This window comes from Myodes glareolus, chromosome 7 (assembly GCF_982192425.1).
Source record: "Myodes glareolus chromosome 7, mMyoGla1.1, whole genome shotgun sequence".
NCBI classification, from domain to species: Eukaryota; Metazoa; Chordata; class Mammalia; order Rodentia; family Cricetidae; genus Myodes; species Myodes glareolus.
Window position 1 is genome coordinate 29,646,662 of NC_142032.1, and position 15,452 is coordinate 29,662,113.

The 15,452-nt window shown below is 43.1% G+C and overlaps 1 long non-coding RNA gene across 1 annotated transcript; it reads left to right on the forward strand.

The window, feature by feature from the left end:
* Positions 1-1,765: 1,765 nt before the first annotated feature.
* On the forward strand, positions 1,766-12,614 carry LOC125403476 (uncharacterized). Its single transcript, XR_007232967.3, has 2 exons — positions 1,766-1,945; positions 12,383-12,614. It is a non-coding gene; the product is annotated as an uncharacterized LOC125403476 (long non-coding RNA).
* Positions 12,615-15,452: the final 2,838 nt, after the last annotated feature.

Here is a 15,452-nt window from a genome sequence, read left to right on the forward strand (position 1 = left end):
TTCCTGTGCTTGCAGCTGCTCTGAGCATGAGACCCTCATGAGTTTCTGATAACAAGGAAGTAGTTTCTGGTGGGCTTGCAGGTGAAAAAATACCGAGAGCTAAGGTATGGCCATTAGTCAAGGAGAGCCCTAAGCTGCCCTGGAACACAATAAATTTGACATCCTTGTTTCAAGAGTGACCTGTGTGTCTGTGTGTTCTTTAATCTCCAGACCTTTATCCAATAGTGGTTCCAGGTGGTGCAAGTGCCGCAAGTATACATTGATTGAACATACAATATCAATAATTTATAATGATATTAGTGAACATATATAGGTTAGGTGTAAGACATTGGTCTCAGAACAGATTAGCCCATTTAAAAATAGTTACAGCCCTGTAAGCAAGGTTACAATATTATCCCTAATTTATAGATGAGGAAATAGAGTCACAGTGACATCAAGAGACCACAGGGGCAGTGGCAGGTCTCAGACCTGGACCATTTGTTTTTGGATCGCCACTCCCAACAACCATAGCAACTACTTGTTTCCCAGAAAATAACAGGTTTAGAACTGACTATCCATTAGGGACCAGGCCTACAACACACAGTAGTTTTAGGGACTGTCTCAGTCAGGGTGACTATTTCTGTAATGAAACACCATGACCAAAAGCAACTCGGGGAGGAAAGGGTGTATTTTGGTTATACCTCCAAATCACTGTTCATTATCCATTGAAGTCAGGGACGGGATTCAAGCCAGAACCTGGAGGCAGGCGCTGATGCAGAGGCTATGGAGGGGTGCTGCTTACTGACTTACTCCTTAGAGATTGCTCAGCCTGCTTTCTTATAGAGCTCAGAACCACCAGCCCAGGGGTGGCCCGGCCCATTGTGGATCAATCATTAATTAAGAAAATGTCTCACAGGCTGGCCTACACTCCAAGTTTATGGAGATACCTTCTCAAATGAGATTCCCTCCTCTCGCATGACTCTAGCTCGTGTCAAGTGGCATTAAAGCTAACCAGCACAGGAGCCTATGAAAATATTTAACTTCTCTTCAATGTAGGAGGAAAATGAAATCAAGACATCTGCAATAAAATGGACAAGCTGGAAGTCATTATGTTAAGTGAAATAAACCATGCTATAAAGATAAGCACCACACGTTGTGTCTCATATACGGATCCCAGATTTTAGTGTGTGGCTCTGGGTCTGAGTTTAAGTCATGAAGCTAGAAAGGGGACCAAGAGAGGGGAAGAAGAGAACTTAAGTGAGGGTGTGTGTGATGGAATGCATGTGACAGGAAAGCAGAAGGGGTAGGGCATGGGACGAGAGGGAGAGAACCGCAAGGGGGAAGGCAGGGAGGGAATGAGTAACAAAGTAGACATGAAAATTCCAGAAAGAAATTCACTACTTTGTATACTGACTAAAAATAAAAAACCTGGGATTGAAGAAGAATATTTTGATTTCTTTGTTTTAGAAAAAAAAAAACCAAACTGGAAAAACAAACAAAGCAACAATCTCTACTACGGTGAGAGAACCCTAGAGGTCAATAGGTTCCCAGCCAACTCTACCAGGTTTCAAAGCAGGTTTCTTGGAAAAGGTGTTATTGCAACCAAGCTTTGGGATAGCCGGTTCTTATTTATCCCTTACAGTGTCAGCAAAGGACTGGAAGGGATGGCAAGGACATTTCAGAGAAAACAAAATCACTGTCAACACCAGCAAATGGACGGGGGTGGGGGGGGGCTTATCCAATATCCAATATGTGCGGGAGGGTGGGAGTCGCAGGGCAGGGATCAGACCTCTAGACAGCAGTAGGGAAAGCACCCTGAGTCGGGGCAGGAGTGCAAAATCCACTCAGTGCCGCAGAGTATACATCTTGGCTGGAAACAAAATAACGCTGTGGAGAGCCGCACAGAGGCTTGTGTGCAGACGGCATCTGACAGGCTTGTCAGGGAAATATCATTTGCCCTGGACTGGTAAGTTTGAAGGATGGCTACTCTTTTTCAAGGCAGAAATAAAACCCTTCTTAGAAATGGAAGTCTGCAGGCAGGGAAGGCATTTTTTTTTTTTTGGGAGAATTTGATCTTCTAGGTGGGAAAATATTCTAGGAGCAGACTTTGCTGGTATGAAAGGTTCTAGTGTATTTAACTGAAAGCTGTCCAGAGTTTTCTACTCTAAGGATTAGAGAAGATGAATTTCTTTATAGAGATTTTTAAAAAAAGTTCTACTCAGTGGAGCACGAATTCTAATTGGTCTTAATAATAAAAACTCAGAGTCAGATATCAGGGTAAATGCTGAGAGATCAGAGAGACAAAGGAACAAGCCAAGCCAATTATAACCTCGCCAGCTCCTCAGCCTGAGAGGGGCCCTGTTCCTGCCTCCACCCACCATCTCTCCCTCCAGCTATATTGCTTCCTGTTTCCTCCTCCCTCGTGCTGGGATTAAAGGCCTGTATCTACCAAGAACTGGGACCAAAGGCATGAGATCCCACGTGCTGGGATTAAAAAGCGTGCGCCACTACTGCCTGGCCTCTACGGTTAACTAGCGGCTAGCTCCACTCTCTGATCTCCAGGCAAGCTTTATTTGTTAGCGCACACACAAAATACTACCACAACTCAGCTGTTTAGTTTAAAAAGCACACATTTGCTAAATTCCCAAATGCAGGGACACGCTATGTTAGAACTCGATTAACACTCACAGTGAACAATTTCGGCAGAAACATTGTCTTGGTGACAGTGCCGTATCTTGTTGATGCAAATGTCTGAGAGACCTGTCCCAACTCTGTCCTTCTAAAACCCCACACTCTGAAGCACTGTCCTCAAGGTTTCTCTCAGTCTCGTACTCAGACTGGAGCCCAGTTGAACTCAACTTCCTTTTCTCTGTTCTCTATTCCTTGTGTGTGAGGTTAGGAAGTGCAGACCCTGAACCAATTCAAGCAGTGTAGCCAGGTTGGGGGTGGGGAGCTAGGGAGATGGTGTTCAAGATCTGAGCTGAACTTGCACCTGTAATCTCAGTTTTGGGGAGACAGAGGCAGGAGCACCCCAGGCTTGCTTGCTAGCCAGTCTAGCCAAATCTACAAGTTCCAGGTTTAGTGAGAGACTCTGAAAGAGTAAGGAGAAGAGCAAATGAGAAAGACACCTTCTGTAAACCTCTGTCATCCTCAGGTGTATGTAAACATGTGCAGACACACTCATACACACTCACAGAGTCGGGGGTGGACTGGGTTGCTTTTTCTCAGGTTCTGTCATTCATCTAAAATAAACCTCAGATAGTTAATATAAAAATAGTTTCCCCTAGATCTCGGTCCCACCCCTAGATAAAGAATATAGGCAACTGAAATTCTCCCACCTAGACTGACAATGCTCCCTTTAAAAGCCATAGAGTAGCTAACAAAGACCCCAATTCCAAACATGAAAAATCCCCTTTCAAATTGTTGATCAGAGGAATCCAAGAAACTTCCCAAATGTCAGAGGTTATTGCTATTGCCCTCGGTTGTCTCCCGGAGGTTGAAGGTAAGTCCCTCTTCCTGAAGACACATGCGTGCAGGCACAAGACCCAGAGGATCTGACCTGGGTTCCAACCCAAGAGCTTCCTTCCTCTCTGAGGTTTAGTTTTCATGGTACTAGAAGTTGTCACAGAAGCTTGATGCCTATGATAGAACCACAATAACAACTAGCATGGCATGATAACCCTAGAGTTGCAATAGTGGCATTCATGTCTTGGCAGTAACCAACAGCTGTCTAAATTAGACTTAAGGCCCTGCTCAGTAAGAGGGAGACCACGTTGGGTACTGGAAACCGAGCCAACTACCTAGGGCTAGTGAGGTCGTGAATCCTGGAGGAGAACCCTCTACCATCACTTTATACAGCCAGAATAATTGCCCATGACATTCTAAATATGTATCCCTATGCCCACGGACGAGTGTTGCTCCCACCCGCAACAAAGAAATTTCTCTTTGCAATGGTCAGAGACCATTACAGAAAACCACAACTGGTCAAACTGCTTTGAACAAAAGATTGTGTGGTGCCCAACTACAACTGATACATCTACACTGATGTATCTCCTGCACCTAAGACTCAGAGCATTAAAGAAGAAAGGACAGAAGGATGGTTAAAAGAGTTATAGGTAATCAAGGACTGCTAAGATGGAGAATTGGTCTTCTCTAGGGATGAGCCCCTAATAGACTACCCAACCCTACATGATCATCCAAAATACATAAACATATGAACAACAATAAATGGACTCAGCAGGTTGTATGTATATATACATATGTATGCATGTAAAGAACAGGTCATGGAGTTGAGAGGGGTGAGGGGCCTGGGAGGAGTTGGAGAGGGTATAGGATGGAAACAGTGTAAATACAACACCCATTTATGAAATTCTTAAAATTAATAAGTATTGGAAAACATTTTCCCTGATCCTACATATTCCAGGAGTGTCTCTATTTATAAATAAAGAACATATCTCAAAAGAAGTAAGAAGGGGAAGTGGGCTGAAACTCCTTCAGACAGGAAGGAATTTATGATGTACAGTTTGGAACTATTTTGCATTGTAAAGTTGTCTGTAGGTTATAAAATTATTAAAACTGCTCCCCTAGAATTAGGTAGCTGAGAGGGTTGTTTAGAAATGTACCATCTGGGCTGTTTCTTAGTTAGCCTAGCCTTGTTGACAACATAGCTGTGGGTCTACTGTGTGTATGTATTCCCATGAAGTACTTGGAAATAGCATTTTATTTATTATAAGAACTTCGGAAAGTCGTTACAATCACCCATGGGCTTGAACGTGCTTGTGATTGTAAATCCGGCAAGTGGCCTAGGATTAAAAGCCAGGAAGTTGTCTCTGCCCTTATTCAGGAGGCCCTTGTGGATCGGCTTGGCTAGGGACCCCTTTGCCCCACCAGGTCTGCCTGCCAGCAATCGGTTCAGCTTTACGCATGATCATGATGGTATTCAAGAGTCCTGTGTCCCGCGGGCTCCTGCGTCATATACCAGCCACGGTAATGGCTTCTGGTTCATTTCCTATGACAAGGCTATCATCTCCTCCCCACTTTCAGGCATGGCATTGGAATTAGTCGCCCATTCCTCTCCTCCCGCCCCACCCATACCTCTGTTCCTTCTTCATCGGATCATTCAGAGCCAAGGCGCCTCACTGTTTCCCTTCCTCAATTGTCAGGGACTTTGTTTTTGTGTTTTTTTTATTTACATACTTGTAGATTTTCCTGAGTTTGTCTACTGACCTGGGCTTTCACTCACGTGCAGCTCAGGACTGAGTTCTAGGAGTGCGCTTGTCCCAGCTCCAGCCTTCTGCCTTTCAAGAAAGCCCTTCTTAGTTTCTCATCTACATTTGTTAAAAATAACAAATGTAGGGGGCTGGAGAGATGGCTTAGCAGTGACGAGCACTGGCTGCTCTTCCAGAGGCCCTGGGTTCAGTTCCCGGCACTCACATGGCAGCTCCACAGCTGTCTATAACTCCAGTTCCAGGGGATCTGGCATCCTCACACAGACGGACATACAGGCAAAACACCAATGCACGTAAAAATAAAGGAATCTTAAAAAAATAACAGATATAGGCAGGAGACAGTATCTCTTTAAAAGGACAGTAGTCACACGCCAAATGCTACCCTCGGTTGTCTGCCTCCGCCCTGCCCTCTGTTATTATCTCCCCAAAAGGCTTTCCAAGAGGGTTGTCACATGCCCCTCACCTCAGCACCAGGGCTCCCTAGAAACCCAGTCAGCTCCACTGGCTTGTGTACAGGCCTCAGGGTGCAAAATAATATCAGGTTCTGTGAGACAATGGGGATACAGGATTAGAAGTCGTGGAACTGGCTCAGTTCTGAGAACCTCCCTTTAACTACCTGAGGCCAGCCCCAGCTCCCGGAACATCAGGTCTCCCTCTCAGGGAGCAGAGTTTCCTGAACTTTTAAGAACCTCCTGACTCACAAGCAGAGCCCTTTCTGTAGGTCTGATTCACAAAGAAACTGGATCTTCATCAGGAAATTCTGCTCTTGGAAAATTTTTCGTGTTTTTAGCAGGCTAAAAATGACCATTTTCCCGTGGCTCTTTGTCCCTCTGATTAAAAGTTCCCTCTTCCTTGTATGTGTCCAAAAATTGTGTCACTAGAACACTTTTTTTTCCTTTTTCTAAAAAAATTGTATTTTTAATTTGATGCGTAGGAGTGTGTATCTGTTGTGTGGATATTCACACGTGTGTGGGTGACCACTGAAGTCATAAGAATGTGTTGTATACCGGGGATCTGGGCTTACTGATGTCTGCCGGCCATGTGATGTGGGTGCTGGGATGGAACTCTGGTCCTCTGCAAGAACATTTAGTGTTTTTAACTGCTGAGTCATCTCTCCAGCTAACATCTCAAAGTCACTTTGCATTCATGGAGTAGGCTCTCTCTCTCTCTCTCTCTCTCTCTCTCTCTCTCTGTGTGTGTGTGTGTCTGTCTGTCTGTCTGTCTGTCTGTCTGCCTGTCTCGTGTATGTGTGTCGTTCCTAGCATTGTTCAATCTCCTGCTGTTACCATGTCAGTGAATGAACTGGAGCTCTGGAAGCTAGACAAGGCTGGCAGGAATAAGATACAATTGGCATAAATGTCATTTATAACCGGCTCACTGGTATTGCTCTAAGAATTATGGATTCTGAGAAACACAAGGTAAGGAGGACCTTTGAATATGTGACAGAGTGTGAAGAAATGCTTTGTAAGTGGCAGCAAGTGGTTCAGATTCTGGGGATTTCACTCTTATTTCTGCAATTTATACCGTTAAATTTAAAAACTTATTTCTTTTTATATGTATGAGTGTTTGCCTATGTGTGTATGCATACCACATGCATGCCTGGTGCCTGGAAGGTCAGAAGAGAGTGCTAGATCTCCTGGAACTGGAGTTAAATTTGTGAGCCATGGTGTGGGTGCTGGGAACTGAACCCAGATACTCTGAAAGAAAAGTGCTCTTACTGTCTGAGCCATCTTTCCGGCTCCCCAATCTAAAACTTAAAAAAAAAAAAAAAAGATCGTTAAGCAAAAGATACAGTGATTTGAACTTGTCCTTATAAGAAGGAGCAAGTTTATTTTTTATTTTTTTAATTGGATCTTATGGTGGTTTGACAGAAAATGACCTCCAAAGGAAGTGACACTGTTAGGAGATGTGGCCTTGCTGGTAGGTGTGGTTTTGGAGGAAGTGTGTCACTCGGGAGGGGGACTATGAGAGGTCTCCTTTCTCAAGCTTTAGTAAGCCAGCTTCCGGTTGCCTGACTATGAAGATATAAGAACTCTCAGCTCTGGAACCATGTCTGCTTGCACGTTACTATGCTCCCCGCCATGCTGATAATAGACTGAACCTTTGAAACTGTAAGCAAGTCCCCTCAAGTAAATGTTTTCCTTAGAAGAGTTGCCATGTCATGGTATCTCTTCACAGCAATAAAAAAACCTAACTTAGACATTTCTGATTAAACATGTCCCTCATATTAGATTCTTTATTCGCATTGAAAAAAAATTTCCATCCAGGTGGTGGTGGCATGTGTCTTTAATCTCACCACTTGGGAGGTAAAGGCAGATGGATATCTGAGTTCAAGGCCAACCTGGTCTGTGAAGCAAGTTCCAGGACAGCCTGGGCTACACAGAGAAACCACATCTCAAAAAACAAAAAGCAAACAAAATAAAACAAAAAAAGATTTTCCCCTAATCTTTGTTTGTTTAAGAGTTTAATAGACAATGGACATACAATAAATGTCTGTCTCTACATTCAACTGGAGCCTGAGTTACTAATATATTTGATTGTAAAATTTGTAAAAGGGGGATGAGATGGCTTCACCTGCATGCAGTGTCCTCCAGAGGGACAACCTGGACTTAAAAACTCCTAAAGGGGACTTGATTTTAGGTAATTTTGGAGACTCAGAAGCCCAAAATGAAACGTTTCTAGAGAGCGTGCCCTCAAGGCAGGCTCCAGACAGCTCTCACAGACGGCACAAGTGACTCTGAGCTTAAAATTTTTAGAAAAGAAAACCGCAGACCACTCAATGATCAGCAGAAGCCAGTGGGGAAAACACCCCCGCCCCAAAGACGCTGGCCGTTAGAATGACCAAATAAAAATGTAAAATACTGGCAGAAATAAAAGTGATGACAAATAAAGAGGGTTTAAAATGACCACTTATGAAAAAGAACCAAATGCTCTCATTTTAAAATTGAAAAATACGAAACCAAACGGAACAGCGTAAAGGAGTGTCGTCCCAACTGGTGACAAAATGCGAAGGGTGAAACTGGAAACCACTGACCCAGAACCCGCTGTTCAGCAAGGAGATAGCAGCCATCCCTGGGGTTCAGCACAGCACCGAAGGTAAACTAGGACCCGGAGAAAGTTCATAGCAATGAGGAGGGAACAATGAGCTGTCCTCTGAAGGGCGGTGGGGTGGACTAACCGAAGTGGGCACCGCGTGTGACAGGTTTAGGTGCACATCAAGTCTTCTCTGCTCGGTGCTCACGGGAAGCCACGGTGAAAAGTGCCGAGCTGACCATCCCGGAACAAGTCGTGACCGCTGGGGACAGAGCTCCGCAGGGGCTGCCAGAAGGGCCCTTGACTCTGAATCGTTAGGGGCTCTGGCCACTGTCCTCTGAGTACTCGGTCTCTTTCTGGGGAAGAGTCCACCGCTTACATTCACCTTGAGAGTTAGGATCTCAACCCAAGAAGCTGGAGGGACACAAACGTTGGAGCCATAGCAGCATTATTTGCACGGAAGGAAATTCCTTCACGTACATTTGATGAATTTAGAATTGTGTATCTTTTTGAAACACCCTAAAATAAAGATAAGGACCATTTCCCACACTCGGAGAAAGCCTTTTCTTTCTTTGTTTTTGTTTTTGTTTTTGTTTTGTTTTGTTTTTTTGCTGCTTGGGATTTATTTATTGGGCTTTTATGTCTGACTCATCATAGTCCTGACAAGCTTTCAACTGTTATTTCTTTGACTATTTCATGTTGTCCTTCCCTCTAAACTTCATTCTAGAAATACAAACCTCCATACCTCACCCCTTTTTATTTTCCTCATCTCTTGATCTTTTTGGCCACATTCTGAGTACTTTTTTTTTTTTAAACCATATTGGTCTTCTACATTCACTGTCTCTCCACAGAAAGTAACTGAATATCCAAAGGACAAGGTATAAAGGGAAACTTTTCTTTAAATAAAAATAATTACTTCCATTTTAAATTTTGCCTTTTTCATATGGAACCTTCCTAACATGATTTGGGAAGCTATACACAACAGGTAGTTACTTTACATTTTTTGTTTGGAAAGAAGGAAATGAGTAGGTGTCTTGTTACTATTTATTATATTCCTGTATAAGATTTAAAACAACAAAAGTTACCATTTTTATGCTTTTAGCAACAAAACTTCAGAAGGATGAAAGTATTTCCAAAAATTAACTTACAAAGTAATTTTCCCATATCACACATCTTTAATCCCAGCACTTAGGAGGCTGAAGCAGGAGGATTGCTACAAGTTGAAGGCCGTACAACAAGCAGTAGCGTGAAAGCCATGATAGATAACAAGACCCTGTCTCAAACAAATGTCGTGAAAATTTCTAAGAAAGAGTGTGGTTAGAGAGATGGCTCAGAAGTTCAAAGCAGGGGTTCCTCTTCTAGAGGACCCAGGTTTAGTTCCCAGTACCCACATGGTAGCTAACAACCATCTGCAACTCCAGTTCCAGGAGACTCAATGCCCTTTTCCGGCCTCTGAGGACACCAGACACATACATAGTGTGTAGACATATATGTAAACAAAATACCTACACACACAAATAAAATAATTTAAAAAGGTTAGTGCTTTAAAGGCCACCATGAAGAAAGTAAAAAGCCACAGGGCAGCGTAAATCATTTCTGATAAGGCCTAGTATCCAAACTAGAGACTATATAAACAACTCTAACTACTCAATAGTAGGAAAAGTACGCAACCAAAAATTATACAAAGAATTTGAGAAAACATTTAACCAAAGATGCCAAACAAACTTCCGGAAACATGATAAGTTTCTCAAGGTCTTTAGTAATTTGAGAAATGTACATAAAACCACAGTGAGATAACATTCACAACCATCAAGATGACAATAATCAAATAGATAATGACAAATGTTGACATGGATTTGGAGAAACTGGAACCCTCATACATGGGGGACGGGGAGTTTACAAAATGTTGCAGTCACTTTGCAAAAAGTGTGGCAGTTCCTTAATTGATTAAACACTCAATTAGTGCACAAGCTAGCAATGCCACTCTTCATAAAATAAGGGAAAACAAAGGCCCAAAAATATAGAACAGAAATACTTAAGTCACAATTATTCTTTATAGGCCCAAAGTAGAAGCAGCCCAAATATCCATCAATTGATTAAGAGGCAAAGAACATATGGCCTATCCGTTCACTGGAACATTGTCGGCCATAAAGAGGAATGAATTACAGACACACGCTGCTACAACACAGATACAGCGCAATAGAACATTAAAGAAGCAAGACACATCTGGATCATTCCACTGACATGAAATGTCCAGCAAGCCCATGGAGACAGAAATGATTACTGGTCACTAGAGGCTGAGAGTGGAAGGGAGTTTGGGGTCTACTAAAGAGTGGGGGCTTTTTCTGAGGATAAGAAAAAATACTGTAAAATTAGGTAGTGATAATGGGGGCATAACTTTGTGAGTATCGCAAAAGCCACTGATATAAATCCTCAATAAAATAAAAAATGATATTAAAATAAACCAAAATGATCCAAACCTTTGAACCCAAAATTGATTTTTTTAGAGAAGTCTACTTTATCATGTTACTATATACTAAAGCAGAGATATTTGTGCTGACCCTAATTTAAATGTGATTATAAGATGGTATAATATTTATCCTATCCTTTAAACGTAGCCTGTCTCCAGTATACATAAACTATTGTCATTTTACTTATTATTTATTTTATTTCAGTCAGAGTCTCAAGTAACCAAGGCTGACCACAAGCTGACTGTATACCTAAGGGTGACCTTAAACTTCGGGTTCTTTTGCCACTACCTCTTGAGCACTATAATTAAAGCATATATAAATAATTTTATGCATTGCTGGAGACTGCAGCCAGGGCTTTCTCATGTTAGGCAAGCACTCTAACAACTGAATTACATCCCCAGCCCCACATTATATATAACATCAATGAAACAATATAGCAATATAATTTCTAGTATATAGGAGATACAGGTACAGTTTCCTATTGATGGAAAATAAGAGCCACGAAAGGTTTGAGAGCATTTTGTTAATGTCTTATCAACTAAGAGGAAAATCTTGGGGAGATTGGTATCAGCAGGGGTTAGTGACACACCAAATTTTATCCCATGAACCCTGAGAAAATTTATGGATATAACAAACATAAATTGGAATGTCTCTATTGGAAGTGTTATATGCATAATTTATTAATTTGTCACTCAATTTCATTTTTCCTGTGCTGACAACTTAGTAAGTTTCCAGTCCGTGTTTTCCACAGAGGAGGGTCACACCTCACATACCATGTACTAAATAAATCCTTTGAGAATAATGACGTTATGGTCTTCTTCAGCCATGTCGCTGACTGCTAGCCAGGCCCTGGCACCCTTTCCCAATTCAGCTTCAATCATTGACGTCGTTGTCTGGACCAACGTCTGGTTTCTTTCACCGGCTTGCCCTGGAAAAAGACAGTGGTGTCCCTGTAGTCTGTGGTCTGTCTCCTCCAATGTTTGCTGACCTCGTTATCCAGAACAGTCTCCAAGTGTAGGCTGCCTCCAGCACTGAGTCTGCAAAAGGGTAGAGTACTCCCTTTAAAGTGACAAAGCAAAATAGAACCATCTGTCTAGCCTGGCTTGGAAAATGCCAGGGCCTGGTTGCTCTGGGTTGAAAGAAAATTTATAAGCCGGGCTGTGGCCACAACCCTGAAACACTGAAGGAAACTTTTATACAATATTCAAAAGCCCAGAGGACAGCCTGCTTCTCTGCTGGCTTTCCTGCTTACCAGGTGCTCTTCAGGAGGAGCTTGGTCCTGTATGAGAGACACAGGCTTAGGGCCAACCTCTCAGCCTATACTCAAGTATTCTTTTTGTCATGATGCTGTTGCAGGAATTACATCCAGAGAACTCTCATTAAAATTCTATATCTGTGGACTGGAGAGATGGCTCAGTAGCTAAGAGCACTGGCTGCTCTTCCAGAGAACCTAAGTTTGATCCCCAGAACCCTCAGGTCAATTCACAATTGCCTGTCATTTCAGTCCCAGAGACTCCAAGGTTCATAAACACGCATGTAGACAAAATACTCGTACATAAAAAATAATTAAAATTAAGACAAAATAGATCTTAATTTTTAAAATATCTATGTCTATTTCCTGTCCTGGGGAAGCCCCTCATGGCTCTGATCTTTGCTGTGCTGGTCTTGCAGATGGAGACATTGGGAAGATGCTGTTGTGTAACTAACACGAGAGAGCATCATGGGAAACAGCACCATGCTTGGGACACAGTGGGCATTCAGCAGACGCTGTATCTGATTTGGAAGCCAGGAATATCAGCTCTGAAATGGATTCTCCTTCTCGGGCCATAAGCAACACAACTGACAATGTATCAACAACTTATTGATTGAGTAAACAGTTACATAGCCTTCCTTATAGAAAGAAGCCTGGATTTTATTCACAGAGTGTTGGAGCATTGGACTCCCTGAAGGCCGAATCTGAGATGAGACTGGTGTGTGCATGTTTACGTGTGAGTCGACCCAGGGAAAGTAGGTCAGAGGAGGATGGATTATCAGGGTGACCACTGTGACCTGGACCCCCTCCCCCTCATTCCCCTGGGCCTTCCAGGAAATGTGCAGAGGACCTTGATGGTTGGGATGCAGAAGCATTTTCTTGCTGCTTTCCATCCTGCCCAGGGCAGATTTTTCTTTCTGAACCGATCTGTCCACCGGCTGATTCAGCACCCACTGGTACATGTTGCTTCAGGAAAGTGAAGGAGATAAAGCAGCTGCTTGAAAAGGAAGCAAGAAAAGGTCAGTCAGGACCAGCTGAAAGTTGGCAGTGCAGAGTTAAATGCAAACTGAAGAGGTGGCCTCTTGGTCTATAAATTATTAAGAATTTCAAGGCGGCATCAGCCCTTCTTAAATGAGCGGTCACATGCTCCAAGGAGCCAACCCTCACTCCAGCTCTGGTTGAAATTCAAAGAAAGACCAGAGACCATAAATGTCATACACATGACACTCCATGGTGTGCCCAGCATGGAGGTTGAACTGAAATGGGTATGAACCCATTGGTGTCATCTCGTTCCCTTCCCATAGTGATTGGCTGGAGGTAGTCATGCCCAGTCAGTAGGATGTAACTGGGAAGCCTACTCAGGGATGCTCAAGGATGCTATGTGCAGAGAGGCAGGCCATATAAGGATGTGTGTGTGTGTGTGTGTGTTCTTTCTGTGCTGCTATAAACGCTGTCCTGTGAGGACATAATGGTGGGGACTATGTGTAGCCACAAGTTGTCACTGAGAACAGAGCTGTGGAAAAGAATGAGGCTGGGGACCTTGAAGAATTCTAAGTAGCTGGTCCACCCCAAGAACATCTTTTGTATCAATGAAGACCAATAACTAGAATAAAGGCAAAGTCACCAGCAACTAGAAGCATTTCTAACTTTTACGAACCTCCTCTCGCGGGTGCATCCCCATGCTCCTGGAGTTATGCATCTGTCTGTAGGCTGACTTTGATTAGGGCAGGGCAGACATGAGTTAAAGAAGCAAATTGTCAGTGTCATTGAGCAAATGAGAGCCACGCTAGAGTCATCACACTGTCTGTATAACCTGTGTCCTTCGCCTCTACACCTTTTCTAGTGTTCTTCACGGAGAGGAACGGTCAGAGCGGGAATGACCACTGATTTCCTCTGCCCACTAGGAGCTGACTTAAGTTGCAATTAGATTTTATTGTGTATGGATTGAATTATTGAAGTTCTGTAGGGGATACTAGTCCATTTGCCTGCCTCAAATTCCCTCTGTCTGGCAGAGGACTCTGCCTGACTTTAAGGAATTGTTTGGCCTCCTGTGTGTAGCCTTGGTGAAACCAATTCAGAGCCAAAGAACCTGGAGCTCCCGTGGCAAAGGTTTGGGCGCCAATCCAGAGGCCAATTGCATTCTTTCTCCAGGAAGCATTAATCCCAATGGCAGAGCTCTGAATGGACCATTCACTCTTGTCCTGGGTTCCTGAAGGTCAACCTCAGGAGTCTATGATCTATCTCATTACATGCAAACACACATGCACACACACACAGACACACGCTCACACAAATACAAGCACGTATACATGCACACACTCAGAAACACATACATGCAAAGCATGGACTCACACATTCAGACACACACACACACACACACACACACACACACACACACACAGAGTCTCTCTCTCTTTCCTCTCATACCTGTGCTACCAAAGAATCAAAGGACAAACTTCAAACCTGAAATTTAAAGGAAGCAGAAAAGGTTGATTTATAAACCAACCCTTTTCATTTCTTGTGTACTCTGATGTTAGTGGAGGGCACGACAAAACACTGAGTGCGAAACTGGCCCCAGTTGCCCTGACTTCCCTTTGCAATGTGACTTTTAGTGCCTAGCCACAAAAAAAAAAATGGAATCTATTGTCTACCCCCTTGAAAAAGGGTCAGCCTTGGGATATGCTGTGTATGACCAAATGTGTAAGTATACACACACACACACACACGTATACATATATGTATATATAGTTTTAAATTCTATATTATTTTAAATTATATGTATGTATGTATATAAATATATATACTTTCAAGCTGTTCCGAGGCTGTCTCTCCGCGCCCTGTGACTGCCCTCTGAACAAACACATGCTAGCCTGCTGCAGAAAGAGACACGGGACATAGCTGAGTCATTCTAGCCTTCTCAACTAGGCTCTAAAGCCGTGAGTAACTCTAACCCTACACCAGAAAAGCAGCCTGTGAAGGAACTCCGGCTGACCGAGAATGCATGTGGTAGCCTAGCCACAGGGAATAGAACCCTACCGTTGCCGGATAAGCTCTCAAGCAAGGATTAGTCCCTATTGTAACCCTGTGGAGTCTGGGATAGTTTCCTGAGCAGCAACAGCACTAATGCTCACCTCGTTATCTTGTTAGCTGTCTCTAAAACAAGAATGTTTGTTTGGTTGTGTGGTTGTCTGTTTGTGCAGTAGCTGAGTCATCAACTAAACCATGTTTATAGAGGTCACTGCAGACTTTAAGCCAGGACCGTTCCTGTTAGGGTTACCATACTGCCTGCCCCGGGCTTTGATAACATCTAACAGTTATTTGTGTCTGCCAGAGCAAGCGTGGTGGTTCTATTTAAGACCAGAATAATCTTACATTGATGAGTCAAACCAAGACACATCCCCCACCCAACACACTTGAAAATCTTGATTCAGTTCTATGATTACTTAGGACACTGTATGAATAACCATGTATAAAAAGGGGGCCTGGCAG